The 21,358-nt window shown below is 45.3% G+C and overlaps 1 long non-coding RNA gene across 1 annotated transcript in view; it reads left to right on the forward strand.

The window, feature by feature from the left end:
- Positions 1-16,007, forward strand: part of LOC147717863 (uncharacterized) — a 28,430-nt gene extending 12,423 nt beyond the window's left edge. Inside the window, exon 2 of the long non-coding RNA XR_015296104.1 lies at positions 11,638-16,007. This is a non-coding gene — a long non-coding RNA (uncharacterized LOC147717863). The remainder of the gene's footprint in view (positions 1-11,637) is intronic.
- Positions 16,008-21,358: the final 5,351 nt, after the last annotated feature.

Consider the following 21,358-nt stretch of genomic DNA (forward strand, 5'->3'; position numbering starts at 1 on the left):
TTTTCCCCGTTCTCTGGAATGATGCAATCCAGTCCTTTTTACGGAGTCTTTGTGTGCGCTATGGGCACTATAGAAGATCTTCGAACCCATTCTATTTCTTGGGATATGCGCCTTTCCAGTATCGTTATCTCATCTATCAAGAGAGACCCAGCTTTGGCAAAGTAATTATCCAAAGTGCCTTTTGCTGCTCCAGCAGTGCTCTTGCTCTTGGTTTCTCTGGTCGCCATAGTTCGTTTTCTGAAGCGCGGTGGTAGAACTCAAGCTTAATAACAGGAGCAAGGGGGGTAGCCCGGTCCCGGTCTCGACCGTTCTCGAACGGCCTCAAACGGCCCGCCCTTTGCCCGGGCTTAGACCCGCGCTTTGACCCGCGCGCGTCCCACGGTAGCGTATTGTGTCAGACTCTAATAGGGGTAGTAGGAGGAGTCACGGGAAGAGGCAGCAGGTGCGCGTGATGAAAGAGACGCGCTGACCTGTGGGCCTCGCAGTCCCGGCCCCCCGAGTCCAGCAGCACTTTGGTGGCAACAAGGAAAACGCTATTCACACAGTCCCAGTGAGGAAAACAGGTACAAATCCCTCGGTGGCAGCACAATGGGACTACGAGTGGCTCCCACGGAGCGGGGGCCGCGAGTCGTCTTTTAAGGGCGTCAGGCAGCAGGCTTAACAGGGAGGAGCCGCGGGAAGAGGCAGCAGGTGCGCGTGATGAAAGAGACACGCTGACCAGTGGGCCTCGCAGTCCCGGCCCCCGAGTCCAGCAGCATTTTGGTGGCAACAAGGAAAACGCTATTCACACAGTCCCAGTGCGGAAAACAGGTACAAATCCCTCGGTGGCAGCACAATGCAACCTACCTCATGAATATTAATGAGGAAGGTAGCAATTTGCGACTCATTGGGAATCGCTAAAATCATGGGGATGGTGGCATGCCGGGGACAGCAGACCACCATGTCGGTGATTGTTTTTGAATAAAGCAATCATTTAAAAAAATGCAGCCCATTTTCTGTACAGGAAAACGGTTGTGTTTAAAAAAGAAAAATTAAAGTTTTCCATTTATTTTTAAGAGTAGGCAGTGGTTCATGAGACCACTGCCTACTCTGATAAAAATGTTTGTTCTACCATTCACAAAGAAAAAGGGGTGCTCTAGGGACCCCTTCTCATTTGTGAAGTGTTACCACCAACTTGAAGTTGGTGGTAAAATACAAATGTTTTGCGACTGCATTTCGGTCGCAAAACATTCTAACATTCCTGTGCGATTCGGTATTAGAAAGGGATGCCCTAAACACTCCCCTTCCTACCACCGAATCGCAAACCCAATTTCTGATTCGATAGTAGGTCACCGAATTCACAAATAGGGATTGGTACGTCAAAAAGTGCTTTCTTTCTGGTCACAAACAGACCGATTCTGTGAATCGGGCCGTTTGCAGGCAGAAAAAGGCTTCTCACATCTGGCCCATAGTTTACAGAGAATTGTTTCTGCACAGAGGGCACCTGTTTTGGGTTCAGTATGGGAAAAGCTGAAATCATATTGTGTTGAGCTCGGAAGAATCTTGGTGTTGAGGTCTTAGGAAGCATTGTCCGAAAGTATAGACAGAGAGAGAGAGTTTGCTTGTGTCTTTATGAGAGAAGAAAGACCCAGAGACAGACAGAGAGTTGGCTATTCAAATCAAAACTAAAATCTGTTGTGGGACGCTGCTATAAAGGAAGGTAGGTGGAAATGTACTAACAAGTAGAACGACGCAGCAACTAAAGTGCATTGTGCTGCATTGCGGCATAGGGAGGAAGCAGAGCCAAAAGCAAATGCTGACTAATGAAAACATTCACCTCCATTCACAGATCTGGGTTTTTATCCAATGTTTGTTTGCTTTTTGCTCACCACCCTAGTTTAGACGAAGCCAAATGCAAATCAGTCTTGACCCTGCTCCTAATGGGAACAGTCCAGCCTAAACTACCAAGCCATGCACTCCCTGGAATGGAAACAAGCATCCTGGGACCGGTTTCCAGGCTAGCTTGCATCCAATGGCACAGTGAGCACAGGACCCACATCTGGGCATACCCTTCCCATTTAGGGCAACAAAGGCAAATAAAAAACAAATGATGGAAGGAATGCTGAACAAATGAAACATTCACCACCAGTCACAGATATGGGTTAAATCCATTGTTCTTTTGCTCACCATGCCACCACAGTTTGGACGCCCAAACTGCCAAGCCGGGTACTCCCTGGACCAGAAACAAGCATCCTGGACCAGTTTTGGGGTATCAACCCTTATCAGCCAGGCTAGCCTGAACCCAGTGACGTGGCGAGTACGGGACCAGCATCTGGGCATAACAGTCCCACTTAGGGCTACACAAGCAAAAAGAGCAAATGAAGGACGGAATGCAGAACAATGTAATCATTCACCCCCAGTCGCATCCTTGGACAATAGTGCAACTGTGTGTCTACTCGACACCCAGCATAGGCTTTCTACTGAAAGAAACGCTTCCAGTACAAAATAGTACGCTTTGACAGAGTTTAATAGTTTCACAACGCTGCCTCATGTGTGCTTTGCAATGCAGCACACATGCAAAGATATACAAGTTTTGAGAGCAGTTAACCTTTGCCTTACATACACCTCCCTCAAGGAGGCAGACATTTTTGGTGCAAATCTTTGTAAGTAAATAGGGATATGCATTAAAACTCGTGGGTGGTTTCATGGAAATGCCCATGTACCACCGAAGGTTTGTCCCCTTGATGCAAATTATTGTAACATAGTGCATAACTACTGTGCAATGCAAATCAGAATTTGGGTTGGAAAGTAAGTCCCAGAACAACACTTTGCAATGGGCTCGGCTCACTTTGTGACACAAGCCTGCTGTAAATAGTTAGTCCATTTCTCCTTTGGTGTACGGGTCTGGAATAAGGTTTCTTCAGGAGAACACTCCAATAAAAGGAAAGGACCTAGGAGGAAATGCAGACTAGTGGCTGGAAAAGGCTGACCTTGGAACTTGGAGACACAAGCTCAAATCCTGGCCTCTGCGCTTGACTCATATCATGGGATAAAGGGCACATCACAAAATTTCCTTGTGCCTAAAAATAATAAATGTAATGTGTGATTTGTATTTGTGTAATTCCCACTTGATCCCATAATTAAGATCCACCAATGCAAGAATACCAGAAAAGGAGGCCAGCCTCCACTTGACTACCCAAACGCTGTGCGGGTGGGTTGGTCGGGGACCCGACTTGGGACCAGTCCCCATAGTGTATGGTTGCAGAAGATGGCCACCTGCGGTGAGTTAGCCAAAACCCAGCTACACATGGACTTAAGCCATGCCGGCAGGTCCTTGCCAGGTTGGACACAGCAAACTGTTGCTAAAAACTCCAAATATGTACGCCCAAAAAAATCAAAGGCCAAAGTGAAGTTATTATTAAAGCCGCGTGTTTGGTGTTCAAGGCAGTACATCAACTGGGTCCGATACCTCTGCAGAATATGTTCACCTAGTACATTGCCCCGCGACTTCTCCGCTCATTTTCGGCGCATTTGCTGGTAGTCCCGAGGTTTTAGAGAGTCAGGATGGGTGGCTGCTCATTTAGTGTTGCAGCGGCCAAACTTTGGAACTCCCTGCCACTCTCTCTGAGAAGCCACAGGGACTACCTCCCATTCAGGAAAAACGCATCTGTTTCCTAAAATTGTTGAGTAAGCGAATAGTGCAACCGCTCAAGTTCAATGCGCCAGGATGCCCTATGGGTGACAGGACTGCGCTCTGAAAGTACACAAAATAAATTAAAAAAAAATTATTAGCTTTGATTATTACAACCTAACATTTGTTGTAAAAAAATTAAAAATTCATTAAAAATCATAGTTAAAGTGCAGTTATGGGCCCAAATTAAAACCAAAAGACTAATAAATTCAGGATAAGAACACCAATCCAAAACTTGCACGACATACCATATCCCTCAAATCAAAAGCAATGGCTATGACTTCATCATATTCATCCCATAGTAGCAACACGTGCAAACACAGTGTAATTAAACAACAATACATGCTTCAACCAATACCTTATGTTGCATTCATAGTTCGTCTCTTTCATATTGTCAAGGGTGCTATGATTTAATCTCATCTGTAAGATTATTTAGGAAATGGTAACTGCATCTGTCACATGAAGAGTGGACAATGAGCACTGCATTTGGTGGTCAAGTTGTGGTTTGCATCTCTCTGTTGCGAGGTCTGGATTGCGGTCCTCACCGTAGCTCACCAATTACACTGGCTTTTAATTTTTAATTCACAACCATGACTGCACTTGACCTGTGTGTTTTTTATTTGTTATGTGAATTTCTAAGGTTTTCCTAAACATATGTTAAGGTGTTATAACCAAAGCTAACCATAGTTTTAATTTAACTTTTGGTTTTTTTCAGTTAATATCCATTTTGTCAAATAATTCACTGATATTGGAGCAACTGCACTAATAAAAGAGCATTTGCACATTTATTACTAAAGTGCAAACTTTAAATTCGTATTTATTAACACAGCACAGAAATCTTGACATGAGAGAAACAACTTTCACTGCCTCACAGATAACATTTAACATTCACTCTGCACAGGGAAACATCTCCGAAGAGTCATATCTGTGTGATTTTACCGGTATGCGACGTTCACAACGCAAGCGTTACAACGCCGTACCATTACCACGTGGTCATAACAACGAAAGTTGTTACAACGAATTGCGCTGGGTGGCGCTCAAGGATAGTAAATCATTTAATTTACTATCCCAACACCTTCCCTACTATCCATGGGGACTGGTGTTGGAATAGTAAATTCAATTTTTAAAATTTGCGCCCCCCCAACGCAAGTCGTTGTAACGACTTGCGTTGTTACAACCGCGTTGTAATGGAATGCGTTGTAAAAGTGTGCGTGGTAATGACGTACATCCGATTTTACCATTGCCACGAACCAGAGATGAGGATGTGCACAACATATACTATGTTATTTATGACCATAGTTGAGGGAGGAGAGGGGCGTTGATGCCCAGTCAAGGCTTTGTCTCTATGAGTCATGGCCCCTTCCAACGCTTGACAGCGGTCAGGAGGGATGTGCTTTCCCATTTTAGCCGCAAACCAAAATTTTGCTCCTGCTTACAACCAAAACTGCTGGCAGATTTACACCAGACTTGGAATGAAAGTAGAACTTTTCTCACCAAGCAGGTTTGTGTACGTTTGGTGCAAAACTGTTCAGTTGTTTTTTGAAATACAAATATTTTTAAAAGTTGTTAGGTGGACTTCAAAGCAGTCCTTACCAAACTGTTGGTCACACACGACTAGTGGTGTGTGGCACCGTTTTTGGTGGCTGGTGAAGACTAAGCAGTAAATAAACAAGCTTTTAAATTATGTATTTATCTTGTCACATTTGTGTGCTTCAAAGACTTACGTCAAATGTCAAACCCTCGGCCAGATTCATGAAGCTGATTTGCGCTTGCAAAGGGCCAGATTCTCAGAATCTGGCCCTTTGCGAGCGCAATTTTTGCATTTGGGATTCATCATCCCAAATGCAAAAATCGGTAATAGCGAAATCGCAAATTTGCGAGGAATTACATTTAAGGAATCTCTATTTGAGATTCCTTAAATGCAATTCATCATCCATTTTTAAATTGCGAATTCGCAATTTCGGGCCACTATTTACCGCGAGGTCAAACCTCATGGTAAATAGCGAAAACTTTTTAAAGCATTTTTCTAAGTTGCATGTTACACACACACATGTCCTTTGGACATGTGTGTGCGCAACACCTAGTTAAATGTGCATTTAAGGGGTGCTACAGGGTGTCCTTTGGACACCCCTGGCACCCTTCAAATCGCTATCTTATTTGCGATTAGCAAATTGCTAATCGCAAATAAGGAATACTCCCCATTCATTCCTATGGGCCAAGAATGAATGGGGAGTTATTCCTTATTTGCGATTAGCTATTTGCTAATCGCAAATAAGGAATGTGTAGGAATCGCATTTAATTTTGCGATTCCTACATGAATCCCGTTTTGCGAGTCTGTAATAGCGATTCCTTATGAATCGCTATTAAAGACTCGCAAAACGGGTCTTTGATGAATCAGGCTGTATGTCTTCTGACAAATTGCAGCACGTTTTTTAACTTGGGGACTGGGGTTTATAAATTCCTCTCACTTTGCATGCAGAGAAAGAAAGTAAAGTGAATGATGTGCCAATCTTGCTGGGGTACAATGTGTGCAAGGCTGTAGGATTACATTTTTGTGAAATACAACAAAATGTAAATGAACTGTTCACATTCAGCGGTTAGGGGAGCAAACATGAAGCACATTGTTTGTAATTCTGAGGTGTGATGGAAGCAAAGATTTCAACACCATCAAAATATCAAAATGCGTTACTTCGTGTTGCACAAATCAAAAATAATCACAACAGCCCAATTTCCACACATTATCATTTGTGTGCTGTATAGTTGTATCAGTTTAACTGAATGTGTGTGCAAATTTAGTGCCATTTCATGACAAATTGCTGTCTGTAAAGGAAAGTGCGCTACCGCAAAATGTTACTGAACCGGAATGGTGGCTGGGAAGGATGTATGACGTTACAACGCATGCTTTTACCACGCATGCCTTTACAACACGGTTTTTACAGCACATGGCTTTACAACGCATGGTGCTTTGGGGCGCTGGATAGTGAATAGTTTAATTTACTATTCCAACTCCAGTCCCCGTGGATAGTAGAGAAGGTGTTGGATAGTAAATTAAACCTATTCCCTATCCTAGAGCGGCCCCCCAGCGCAGTGCGTTGTAATGGTTTGCGTTGTAAAAGTTGTGTCGTAAAGGATGTTTCCCGCTGGGACACAACTTAATCAATGTGAGGGGTGAATACACAATTCAGTCTGGACAAAAAGTGCCCATATCTCATTTGGTGCTCTGGAGGAGGAGGAGCCCCCTGATCTTCCTCAACCAGAGGAAATCCAAACCAAATTACAATGTTCTCCGAGCGCACAAAAAGTTTTGACATCGAGGTCGTGGTATCAACGGTTCTTTATTCCATATCAAAATGGTTTTTATTTAAAAAATAACATGAATAGTGATTTCACTGCTTATAATACCAACGTACACTTTGTGCACTTTCCGTTTCTCACACCATTTGATTACCTTCATAATGTCCTACCTAACCTGTAGAATTTTAAAGAAAACGTGACTCTGTACCCAAAACTTCTTATACCTATTGGCCTACCCTTGGCCAGACACAATAGGTACTTACATAGATCACGACAGGTGCCTCTTGGGTCTTTGACCCCGGTGGTGTGACTACTATAAGCTACAGTTTCCTCTCTATGATATTATAACATTTGTATTATATTCCCGATGAAGACTGATGCAACGCCTACAGTACAAAGATCAAACGCGTTTTGGCAAGTGGAAAGTTCAAGCATAATGCCGGAATTGGATATTGGAATAAAGAACTGTTGATACCACAACCTCGGGGCTACCACACAATGTTTTAGTTATATTTAAAATATTTCCCCTATCCTTTAAAGGTAGGGGAGGTTGAAAAAGTTCATTGCTCCTAAACGAGAGTCACGGTTCTAAAAAGTTTGCGAAGTACTACTTTAAAGGGTTAACACTTTCAGCTATCTTCATTGATTTGGGCCCGTTGCTCCTCTGCAAAGAGTAAGAATTATAAAAAATCAATAAATCCCATTGGACGAAAAAGCCTTTTCTCCTGTTGTCCTGTTTGGATCAGGGGTTCCAAATTTGGTACCAAGGATCAGGGAAATCTAACCAGCTGCCCCAAGAGATACCTTTCTTTTTGAATTCTTAATTCCCAAATTTTGATTTGCAGCCTCAAGCGTGGCCATAGGCAAGCTGCAATGTCTGGTACCGCGACTGCAGAAAAACGTACTGGATCTTTATCAGGTCTGCAGTTCCGGAGGCAAATCCCCAAATCCAACAATGGGTCAACAGTGGTCTGTGAAGCTTTCCCTAGTTTTGTCATCTCATGCCCCTGAAGCTTCCATTATCAATCAAAAAATCTAAACAAATTTATAAACCTCATTGACACTCCAATAAGTTTCCCACTGCTAGCGTATCTTGAGAGATTTCGTAAACAGTGTGTATGACTTACATAGGCTCAGTTCGGCTGCCAGGTCAATCCATAGTTTTGAACCCACGTAAGTAAAGAAATGACCGACTTGCCTTGCCCTTTTAATTCTGGCAATGGTGGCCAGATTGGATTTGCAAAATCGAAGTTCTTGCTTAGGAACATAAGGGTGTTTTATAGAGCATACATATAGGGCCAGCCAGGTGCATGGCTCTATAGACATAGCACACTGCCTTGCACTGGTTGTATGACTAAACAACTACCACTTAAACAACTAATGCCTAAACCACAAAGGCTAAACCACTACCAAAGCCAAACCACTACGTTTGACATAGTAGTCGATCCGCCGCATTCTGAACATTTTAGCCGAGGCTGCATGGCCCCCAAGTAGAGTGCATTGCCATAATCCAATCTTGAAATTATTATGGCCTTTAATACCGTCTTTTGCACATTCACAGGTAGATACCGCAGCATCTTTAGAATGAATGAATGAATGAATGAGTACGCTCTTGTATAGCGCATGGCTACCCTGAGGCATCCCAGCGCTGCAAGACCAAGGACAGAAGAAGACAATCAGTGGAACAGAAATGTCTTCAATCGCTTCCTGAATACAAGATGATTCATTTCCAGCCTGATGTTGTCTGGGAGGTTATTCCAGCCCTTGGCTACATGGAAGGAAAGCTGGCGGCCACCCATACGGGCTCGCTTTACCCTGGGTACCACCAGCAAATTTAGCTGATTAGATCTCAAGGATCTAGTGGCATGATGCCGACAAAACAAGGGCTGGAGGATGGTAGGACCAACATTACTTATAGACTTGTGCGCCATACAGAACGTTTTAAACAAGATCCTTTCCTGGATCGGGAGCCAGTGAAGTGACCGAAGTGCCGCCTTCGCCGAACAGCGTCTGGGAAGATTCATAAGCAGCCGAGCTGCACAGTTTTGTACTGATTGAAGAATTTGGATAGAACCAGCTGGAGCTCCCAGATAAACAGCATTTGCGTAATCCAGACGCGATAAAATCAGTGACTGGACCAGCACGCGTCTGGCCTCAAAAGGTAGGAGGGACAGGACTTTCCTGAGGGACCCTAAGCCCTCCATAACAGGTCGCCGCCACCTTCTTGGCCTGGACCTGGAACCCCAAGGTGGTGTCTAGCCAGACCCCCAGGCTGTTTATTTGGGTCTTTGGGGTGGGAGGGGGGCCCAGACAGTGCGGCCACTATGGGTCGAGGTTGATGGGAGCTTTATAACCCAGGAGCATGATGTCAGTTTTGGCCCTATTTAGCTTTAAAAAACGACGTCGTCATCCACTCTTTTGTAAATATCTAAGTAGTCTAAAGCAGCATGAGCTACCTTAGTGATTCGATGATCCACAGTCAGTTTGTCATCCAGCCAGAAGCTTAAATCTTTGCTCGACTGACTGGGAGTTGTATAAGCACCCGGCTCTTCTGGCCTACAGTGGGGATATTCAATTTCAGGCAGTTGAGGCACATCCAATCCACCACCTGGACGAGGTGCTCTCATCCGCTGCAGAAAGGGAGAATATAATCTGCGTATCATCCACCTAGGAATAAAGAGATAGGTGAAACCTTTCCACTATGTCTGCCAGTGGTCGCACGTAAATATTGAATAAAGTGGGGCACAAGGAAGAGCCTTGAGGAGCTCCAGGGGGTAGATTGACTATAGATTGAACATTGCAGATTTGAAAGCTTTGGCGACGACCTGAAAGTGCGACCTTCCAAATAAGACACTAACCAGAATCGGGCTAGATCTTGGACCCCCACTGTTGCAATTCTCCTAAAGAGCACCTGATGGGAGACAGTGTCATAAGCGCTACTTAGGTCCATAAGCATCAAGACGGAAGTTCCAACTTTGTCCAGTTCCTGTCCTAGGATTTCCTTCATGCCTAGCATTGCAGCCTCAGTGCTACGTTCTGTGTGATAACCACATTGGGAAGGATGTGATACCTTGTGTGCTTCTAAAAATAAAGAGAGCTGGCCATTGATGTGCTTATCAAGGATCTTTGCATAAAATGGTACATGAGAAATAGGGCGATACCCTTGTCAGATGTCTCTAAATTGGCTTTTTAGCAGTGAAAGTACCATAGCATGCTTCCTTGCCCTGGAAAAACTCCCTCAACCAATCAGATATGAGTATTTGTTTACATATTTGGCTCAACAGATCTCCAAGAATTTACATTTGCAGACCTCCAGGGATTAACAGTCCGCATATCTCTAAAATGTAACCTCTTCATGCCCAGCCGGAGATCCTTTTTAAACGCTAATCTCACGAGATCTACTGAACGGATTTACACCATTCCATTCGAAGTAAAGTTCAACATTCATGCCAAATTTGGTGCAGGTCTGTTCAGTTGTTTTTTGTGTATCACAGAGGTAAAAATCCTATGGGATTTAAAATGGGAAAGAACAATTTTGGAACCCCGCTTTTTCTTGGCCCCTCTTGACAGATCTGCATGAAATTTGCCATGAAAAGCCCCGAGTGAAAGCACTTTAAAAACAAATTATGCAGATTATAAAAATAGTAAGAAAACAAGAAAAGCTTTATCCGTTAGAAGTGTGACTTAACCATAATTACAGAGGTGTTATCGACACCCTGTTAAAAAAAATATATATATACACGTATATAGGATGTATGACAATACAACGCGTAATGTAATGTAATGTAATGTAATGTAATGTAAGGATTTATTTGTACCGCGCAACTATCGCTCCAAAGAGCATCTTGGCGCCCAGTGGTATTACCACGCGTACCGTTAAAACGCGTCTTTCACAACGCAAGTCGTTACCACGACTTGCGCTGTAGGGGTGCAGAATAGTTAAATTTACTATTCCAACACCAGCCTACGTACAGTAGGGAAGGTGTTGGAATAGTAAATCTACTATTCCTTTTCCTTAAGCGCCCTCCAGCGCAAGTCGTGGTTACCACTTGCGTTGTAAAAGACCTGTCGTAACTGCACTGCGGGGTAACATCCGCGTGGTAAAGGATGTTACCCCGTTTTTATGATGTGTCAGTGAATATAAATCTGGTCCAACCCGTTATAGATTGATAGATACATAGATATGCTGTGCCAGTGAAAATAAATGTAATGCAACACCCTGTTATTTAAAGCAAGTGCATTAATAGACGCCCAGTCAAAAATATATTACTGTAATGTAAAGGTCCGATTCAAAATTATTGCCATAATATAGTGTATGTAACTGCTGTGACAGGACTGCTTATTGTGCCACAGAACTCATTCTGCAATGACTTTCCAGGAAGCAAACTTCTACTAATAATCAGTAGGCCTGTTTCATGTTTTTTGTATCAATATGTGGATTTATCTTCTTGTTACCGGCCTCTGGTGAAATAAACGTATTCCCATGATGAAACAGAGTGACAGAAATCCTACAAGCAGCTCCCCCGAGAAGCAATATGTTGCTGTTTACCATTGTTGTGGGAGGGAAGGGGCATCATGACCCACTGGTGTCTTCGGCTCTTGCGAATGAGTATAAAGTGTTTCTTCTCCTCTTTCTTGTTTTTTTTTAAATAACTCTTTACATTTGTTTGCAGGATACAGCCACATCTACACGAGCTACCGATGTCTCAGTTCCGGCTGCGCCCAGACCATCCCTATTGACTCCACCACTGGAGTCGCTGTCAACATCACCTGTTGCGACAGCGACTTGTGCAACTCAGGGCCTGTCGCCGCCCAGCTCTCACTCCTGTCCTGCGCTGGCCTCCTGGGGCTTTGGCTACTGAACTGGGCCTAACTGGAAACACCCAGAAGGACATCATGGGTACAAGGAGTCAGTGACCTATTCCACCTGGTCAGAGAAGAAATCAAAATGGGTGATGATGACTGCAAAATGTCCCCCTCTTTCTGCCAGCTTCCCAGCCATACTCTGCAGCCTGAACCACCAACCTTGACAGCATCATTGGAAGAACTCAGGGCCATCAAACCTATCTACAGAAGCTAGAACCCCCCTCCCCACACTCTTAGGGCAAGCAGCTAATTGCCTTCTGTATCCAAATATTAATCACGTGTACCCCATATGAATAAACAAGGGTTAGGATAGTAAACATAATGAAGGCTTTTCTCTTTCTGTATCTATTTCATATTACGCCTAGGCAGATGCATTCTGGGAAGAACGATTCATGCAAATTAGACAGTGACTTGGCGTTTCTGCCGCCACGTGGTCTTATTCGGCCATGCTGTAAAAAAACATGACGCTAGTGGACGAGTGAGTCACAGAATCTCAAGTATTGCATGTTTGATTACCGGCATTTACAACCAGCCGCGGGTTACACACCCGTGGTTCAGGGAATTGTCTCACAGAAATCACAGCATTAACTGATTACAACCAATGGAATGGGCTGCCTAAAATTAACGCTTACATCAATGTAAAAATATATACAACAGGTAACATCTTCATATGCTCTTAAATTGTAATCGTGGGGACCGCTCTGCGCGTTTCATTGCCAGGTTGCAATAACTTCTCGATATACAGTCTCAATATAGAAATAAAAAATGAGGAAATAAAAGCCATGGAAAGATAGTTTTGGTGTTCTGTGGTACACGAAGTTAAAAGCAACTGAATTGAGGTGATGTTAAGCTAGAAAAAATTAAATCGAAAAGAGTAAGATGTTTTGAAAGTGCTATATTATAAAAGAAAGAACGAAAAGAGAATGAGTCATATGCCAGAGCCGGATAAAGAAATTAAAAAAAGTAAACCCTCATGCGAGCGGAAGATTAAAAGGTAAAAGGGATTCACAGGTAGAACTCAGAAGAATGACCAATCAACACTACACTTTGATTATTCGTAGTGGTGAATGGTCAGCCCCCAGGAGCCTAAAACCAGCCCCCACCCGTGCGGCGCACCGGGGGATTGCCCGGTGCCCGCTATTGCCAGTCCGGCCCTGCTTCCTGAACTGGAGCAGTGTAGGGACTTGCCAGAAGGGGAGACCATTCCAGGCCTTGCCTGCGAGGTAGGAGAAGGACTTTCCTCCTGTTCTGGTCTTGTAGATGCGGGGGATGGTGGCCAGAGAGAGGTCTGCTGATCTGAGGTGTCTCTTGAGTGCGTGTAAGGAGAGGCAGTTGTTCAGGTAGAGAGAGATTGGACAGTTTTGGAATAGAGAATTAAAATTCAGACTTCCAGTATAAAACTAGATCCAGTCTCTAATTCGGGGCATGGATGAAGGCCCTGGGGTTGGTCTGGTTACGTAGAAGCCTTGACTTCGACATCCAATGAGAGGTGTTAGGGACCTGTGAGAGGAGCTTGGCTGTGAGAGGACCGCTTGGGACGGGCTCAAGGAGGTCCTTGTCACTAGTGATCAGCTGGAACATTGTGAAACCTACTGCAGAGACCCTCTGGAGCATGCAGCCAGCACTACACGGAGGCTATGCCAAGCAGCTGCCTAGGGCGCCACTACCCTTTGCCTCGGGAGGGACTCAAAAGTGTTTTGTAAAAAAAAATGTAAATTGATACTTGTATAGCGCACTACTCACCCGCAAGGGTCTCAAGGCGCTTGTACGAATACCGCTGTGGAACCCATCCTGGCTTTCCCTGTGAGGCGTCCACTCCTGGGCACCCCTAAGGTGGAGGCCCGGCATCCTTAGCGTTGTGGGGGCCGTTGTGGAGATTAAGCAAGCTATTGCCCAGAGTTGCAGAGTGAAACTCCATGATTGAAATAGGCACCGAGGAGAGAATTATCAGGTCCGTGGAATTTTGAACCCAAGACCCGCCAAGGCAGGGAATTGAACCCTGGTCCCGGGCTAGACCTCTGCATCAGGGTCTGCCGCTCTTACCATTGGGCCACACTTCTCCACTTGTTGGGAACAGGGGGCAAAATATAGTTTCTTGTAGGAAGTTCCTTGGACACCAGCTCTGTCAATGCACCTCTCTACACCTGATAAGGACTGATGCCCTCCCTTCATGCATTCTAATCACTGCCCGAGGGAATCCACTGTGCTTCTGCTTGCAGGGGTGCAGACAGGAATTTGATGTTGCCAATACAAAAAAGGCTCGTTCTTTCGTCATCCTTGTTTTGAGACGTTCCCATCAGAAATATACTCACCAGCAGCCACAAAAGAAAATGAGGGCTGGGCATGACCTGTAGCCCATCTGGAGGGGTTTGAGCGGGCTTGGTGGAATGTTCTACCCATCTCCACCGAACACATCTTCCTTGTCTCCAGGGGCCGGGGAGGTTGTCTCCTGAAAGAGATATGGTCTACTGGATACAAGGCTGACCCTGAATCTTAGAGGCCCAGGTTCTAATCCCCTTCTCTGGCTTGACCCGAAATCCTGAGATTCTGTGAACAAGTCCCTTAATGTCCCTGTGGTTCCATGGCTCAAGTTGTAAATACGCTTGGTTTATTTGTGTGATCTTGAACATTTGTTTTGCAGATAGGTCAAACTCTACTTGATGTGCACAGCCTCAAATCTTCAACCCCAAAATACATGCCTTCCATGTGCTCAAGCTAGGTTCACCCATGTGATGGCCAAGACCTTTATTCATACATGCTTCCTGAGTTTGTGATGTCCTCCTGCAGTGTGTGGTTCTCTCCTACAGAACATAACCACAACAGAATTTGAGTGGTTGTCTACCCTGAGTTTTGTGCTGTTGTTCTGCTGCCATGGCGTAGACCAGTCATGATCCTGTAGAGTAGCAGTGACCCTTGGCATTCAAGGACTGGAGTGGTTGACTCCTCCAATCAATGCTGCCATTGTGTCAACATGGCTTGGATCGGTTACTTCCTCATAGCCATGTTGTGTTCTCCTACACTCGAAGGCAAGACTGGTTGTCTCTGCGGATATATGTTGCTCTCCTGCACCAATGGACAGGATGGGCTGTGTCCTCGTTGAGATGTTGTGCCGCCGTACAAGCAATGGCGGGTTAGTCTGCCTCTCTTAAGAGTTTCTAGTTTTCTACAGCTGTTCTCCCCTCATCCACTCAGTTCCTCCTGGAATTGTCAAGTGTATGGAAAAGAAAAGACACACCCTCCTTTCCTGAGGTTTAACCACTCTACAGTCCACCATCTAAAACCGAGACCTGCATCCTCGTGAATTACGGGGCAGTGCCTGTCCCTCGCTGCCGCACAACGCTTCAAACTGGGTGGATGAAGCTGGGGTAAAAGTGAGACTGCAAACAGTAAGTGGCACTTTCACAAAAGCCAACTTCAAAAAGAAATGAGTAAATCTAAATCCGGAAGTTTACAAATCCTCATGGGCGTACATTTACTCATTCTGCTGTTCATAGAGGTCTTGATGGCTACACATCGAAACCTGTCGGAGTCACAGATTTCCATGTGCCTGATTCAGAAAGATGTTACAGTGAGCCGGGATTACTTACTGCTCACTTGGGTGTCCTGCATTACTTACAGTAAGCCATACCTTCTCCTGGGAAAAGCTTTTGTGAACTGGAGCCCTAGCGGACTTCAGAAAAATGTTGGTGAATTGGCAATTCCAAGACTGCAAAACAACTTCCACTTGTATGCCACCATATTGAAGCATGGCTATTTGCAGCTGTATATCGGACTTACACACACACAAATATTGTTCATAATCAGCCCTCGGTGTTTATCCCATGCACATCCATTGGGCGTTTCCATTGACGTGCCATGATCCAGTTCCACCGTGGCAGCCATGTTGGAAAAACCCAAGGTGCGACCCATTCAATTCGCTTTACCACCAAAGCTTCACAGCTAAATAAAAAACAAGAAATTTCTATCAGAACCCTAAGACTTACCCATTTGTCAAGGCCAAGGATGTGGAGATCCTTTAGTTACCCATGGTTTTGTTATATTTATATATTACATTCTTTTGTTAAATACCATTGTGTTGCATTAATGGAGTTTGGGGTGTCAGATGTACCTTTAAATCAAATTGTAAACGTTTTCTTAAAAGTGATTGTAATAAAGCGGATGTGGTTGTTCGTAGGTCTTTTGTTGTTGACTCAATTATTTTTGTTATTTCCCCTCTGAATCTTCCCTCTTAAAGAAATAGTGTCACGTCACGTGATATTGCCCCTTATCCCTTACCTGAAAAATTCTGCCAGAAGAAGGGAGAATTTTCTGATTGGCTCGTTTTTATTTTATTTACTTTTATGTTTAATAGACCGCTGGTTTTAATCTTGTGATATCTTCAAGGCTCTTCCATACACAGAACGAACGGAATGGAAACAATAAACACTAATTTGAAATCAAACAGGATTAAGCGGCCATTCTTCATTTGAGGCCATGCGGGCAGACATCAGTCAAATGAGTCCATGATTGTTTTGTTTTAAGGCATTGAACCTAGTTTTCTTTTGAGTTACGGATGTATGATTTTCAGGATCCCGGGTCTTGCGCACCCCGGGATTGGCTGAAGTGTTTCAGCCAATTGAAGGGGTGTTGTGGAATCATAGGCAAGGATGTTGGGACAAGACTCCTGAAAGGGGCCTATCTTTCACAGGTATGGCTGCCGTTTGTTGACGGGACCTCATGGATAAGGCATGGTGTCTAGAACTTGAACCTTCAATTTACTAGGATCTAGCAGGTTGTTTTCAGAGCTGGTTTAGAGTTGTCCTTCGCGTGCCCATCCATACCCTGAAATCAGTGCGTGAGTTCCTTGAAGTTTGTCAGCAAGATTATTTGAAGGCACTTGTAGATCACCTCTCAATGGTTGAGTCAAGATGCCCCGTTAGTAGGCTTCCAGCAAGAGAAGTCCCCTGAGAGGTCTAAGGGAGGGAGATCATTTTCCCGAGCTTGAAGAGCTGCAGATTCACACCCACAACCAGAGGATTGATTTGAGGTGCGAATGAGAGGTTTGTATTGAAGTAAATCTACAGGTTCTTATCTTTTACTGAAGTTCAGAGTGTAGGCTTAGACTAGAGGGCCACTAGAACAGGTGACATCTGGCACGCTCGGGCTAGGATCTCATTTTTTGCTCAACGTATGGATCGGAATCCTCCTCTCGCCCAGCTTTGGATGTAATTTGCACAACAGAAGTTAAACCTGCTGATATCACGATCGCAAGAGTGATTTCGTGAGTGCTCGGAGAATGTATTGAAATTCTGGGCTTTCCTGTTGAGGAAGAATTGGTGGCGTTCGCTCCGGCGGAGCACCGGACTCATATTCTTCAGTTGTTTACTATCTTGAATTGATATTGATGATACTGTGGTAGAGTGCACTCGTTCTTCCCAGTCACCAATCGATTTGTGATTTGCACAGGGTTGGCTTGCCTCTTTGAGCCATTTTCCAGAACGGTGTAGATTTGAGCCTAGTCGGCTTACGTCCGAAGTGGACCTTTTGTTGATCTAGTAATTGAGGCTGAGAGTGAATGCAGATGTTCCAAAGTAGTGGGGAAGAGACAGACCTTTAGGGAACACTACACAGTAAACAAGGAGAGGAAAGTCTTTGTAGCTCACAGAGGAAGGTGCTAATCAGCTAAGGCACTAAAGAAAGCTTGCCTCAATCCGGCTGGTATTAATGAACAACAAATGATGGACCTTTTTGGTAAAATAAAGTGCATCACAGGCTCAGGAGAGATGTAGCAGTCAAAACAACCTTCAAGAACTCTAGTTATCAAGGAAGGGGGTATTAATTCTGGAGTGCGATGACTAGTGTTGGCAGTATTGATTGCTTACCCTATAAGGGCAATACCCAAATGCCCACAACTATGAATTATATTTAAGTAAGGTGGAGTAAGCCGTTATCAATAATAATAATCCACGGTTATTACTATTGACAATTGCATACTCTACCTTACTTAAATACCCTTCAAGATCTCAACTCGTGAGCTGTTGCCCCCTGGGATTATTGGTTTTACTGGCCACTTAGATATAAGCACGACTTTATTCATAGCAGAACTGATGCATACTGAATACTCTTAGGAGTCCTATAAGCCAATTAAACATTTGGTCATGAAGTGATACCTGTGCCAGTTTAGAAGCCTACTTAACCCCTACATCAAGGTGTTACTCACACACAAGCTCACAGGGCTCGCCACATGTCTAGTCTCCCACTAGAGAGGTATCCTGGCTGGAAGAGGATGTCTTGAGATTTGGGTTCAGATTCTATTAGGGGGCTTCCTGCAATCACTCCAAGACATATTAGGCAATATTCCCTGGTGTTATACTTGCTCATGGGGGCATGTAGTTAAAGGCTAGAGTCTGGGAAATCTGATTGGCTGTCCTACTTGAAGAAGTGCAGGTACTGGAGGCGTTAGCCGGACCATAGCTGGGACTGTGACTAATGCCCCCCGTGGTTGGAGACCGAGGGACTGGCAGCTGAGAGGCTTGAGGAAACGCGCCGCAGTTGACCCAGATTTTTCAAAGAGCCCAATTAGGGCAGCTAGGGTGGGGTCATCACATGGCCAAAAGGGGTCTCTGCGTGGGGTGTCCCTTCAGTGTTTTCCGCGATCACTGCATGAAAGGGAGTCGCAATGAACAAACTAGTATTTTGGTCCAATGGAAGAAAGAAAAAAGTGGAATGGTATCAGCAGGGGAGCAAGGGCAAGTAGCAATCCGGGGGGGAGGGGGTGGGGAGGGGTGACATTAGAGTCCTCAAGATCCCACCCAACGACCTGCTAGAAATTCAAAAGGGGAATGCGGGTGGGGATCCCACTCCTTTAGTGAATGCAGAAAAGGGACAATGATAAGGGATCACCACAAGATGTCAGCTAGGGACTCATACTGGGGGAGGCGCGTCTATACAGGAAACAGAGTTAGCTCCCACCCCCATTCAAGTTAGTTCTCTCAGCCAATTACTTAATTGCTATCCATAACAGGAGGATGCATGTTTACTGGCAGAAGGATTCCAAACAGGCTTTCCATTCCCTTCTAAAGGCCCACAGGTGCGGCGCCCCTGAAAAATTCTTACATCTGTGATATAAAGTATTGGAGGTGCAAAGCGCAAAGTAGGTGAAGAGCTTGGATTGGCCCATTTCAAGAGTCACCTTTCAAGAATGTCATAGTCTCCCCACTAGCCGTCGTACCCAAGAAAGAGCCGAGTCAGTTTAGGCTCATCACCATCGTTCTTACTCGCATGTTGATCTGAGAATGATGGTCTTGAACAAGACCAATGTTCAGTATCATATATGACATTGGATGGTGCAGTGGACACGCTAAGAGCAGCAGGCAGGGGAGCCTTAATGGCAAAGGCAGACATTGAGGGGGATATGTACAAGGAAGTGGCGGAGTGAGGTGTTAGTCGTCATGGCTTAACGCCTCACTCCGCTACTTCTGAAACGCAAGGCTGCACCATATTTACAAGAATGTGGTGCAGCTTTTTGTTTCCCCCTGCGCTGGCGCTACACTTAGCAGTGTAGCTCCAACGCAGGCACCCTTGCACCATAGTGCAAGCGTGTCTGCGTGCAGGGGAAAGATTATTTATATACAGGAAGGAACCCCTTCCTGTACATAAACAATCTTGAAAGGCCATTTTGTCACGTCTATGTTTGCTGCCTAATGCAGCACACATGCAATTCACAAAATTTCATTTTTTTAAAAGATTGTTTATGTACAGGAAGGGACACCTTCCTGTACATAAACAATAAAAGGCATTTTGCTTTTTCCATGTGTGCTGCACAAGGCATCACACATGGAACAAGCAAAAACGAGGAGAAAAATAGTATTTCTCCTAATTTCGCCAGCTTAAGACCAGGTTTTCCCTGCTCTTGATTTTGGCACCACCTCCTATTTACGCCTCTCTTGTAAACAGGGTCAACGTCAAAATGGATGAGTTTTGCGGTGGAACGCCCACCACAATAACCACTGCCCTCCCCATTCACGCTAAGTATATCGTGAAAGAGGGCCTTATTTACAAGGGAGTGTTAAGCCACTTAACGTGGCTTAATGCTCCCTTGTAAATAAGGCGAAGCACCTATCGCCACGGAAACGTCACAAAAAGTGACTCTCCCGTGGCGATAGGAACTTGTACGTATGCCCCTGAGTCTGCATTTCCCCCCTGTTACAACTAGACAGTTACCACCTGCTGGGCTTCAAGGTCAATGGGCCTTTATAGTACAATAGATGCCTTCCCATGGGCTGTGCCATATCCTGTGCATACTTCGGGCCTTTAGCACCCTCTTGGAGTGGGCCCCGGGAGAAAGCGGTCCAGAAGTGGGAGGCTGCACCACCTTGATGACTTCTTCTTTGTTGGGGAACTGGGCTCACCACAATAAAGCCTTAGTGGGCCACTTCATTTCACTGACAGAACATCTCGGCATCCCATTGGTGTGCAACAAAACGGAGGGCCCATCAATGCAATTAACATTTCTCTGTGTTAAACTAGACTCAGTGGAGAGTGTGCAGATCACCAGCCCAGGAGATGACAGACTATAAGCAGGTCATCTCAGGTCTACTGGCCAAAAAGAAAGCGACCTTAAGGGAGGTTCAGCAGCCACCAGGCAAACGTAACTTCACAGCGAGGGTCATCCCCGGGTGAAGGGCATTTGCTAAGCAATTGGGTCGGTTGACAAGGGGCTTCTCTCAGAAACACCACAGGGTCCAGATGACTGCAGGGCTCAAATGAGACCTTATACAGTGGCAGGATTTCCTGGCTAACTTCAATGGGACTAGTTTGGTGAGAGCCCTGGGTGTCTGCTGAGTAATAAAACCTCTTCATGGATGCAGCAGGGGGGGGGGGCGAGGTCTTCGGTGACATCCTTTGGCCAGCCTGGTGAGCAGCTTGGTCGCCGGATAGGTGGGATGAAGCAGGGTGGACTAAGAATGTGGCGCTGCTTGAGCTATTTCCCATCAGTGTGGCATTTTCACTATTGCAAACAAAGCTTGCCAACCGGCAGGCAACACTTTGGTCTGACAAATAACAGTAAACTTGGGGGAGGAGGAGCTACGCTGCGAACCAAGATGGCCGCATAAGCGCCCGGCTCCGTCGACCTCCACCGGCGGCTCGTCTATCCTGTTCTCTATCCTCTACTCACGCCCTATGCCTGGATGTATGAAGGTTACCTGATGCCAACGGTGCCGTCCCGGACTTCCTACCTTATTCGGCGACGGAGTTATGTCGTATCCTATCTTCGGCCTACTCCAGGGCTGCCGCCGGGACCTCGATTCCTGTACTGTCCGAGTGGGAACTGATCAACATCGGCTGTGGGACCAAGATTGTGGCCGGTCTTCCGGATTCGAATAATTCTTTGCACTTTCGACTTCTGACCTCGTTGATGGAGAGTGCCGGAGAAGAGACATCTTGACGTGCTGTGATCCTCCTGACCTGTGGCTGGGGGCTATGTGCCTGACCCTCGTTTCCCGGTCCGGGGGCTGACAGGCTGCACTGACGGCCGGTGTCTGTGTT

This window comes from Lissotriton vulgaris, chromosome 5 (assembly GCF_964263255.1).
Source record: "Lissotriton vulgaris chromosome 5, aLisVul1.2, whole genome shotgun sequence".
Classification (NCBI taxonomy): domain Eukaryota; kingdom Metazoa; phylum Chordata; class Amphibia; order Caudata; family Salamandridae; genus Lissotriton; species Lissotriton vulgaris.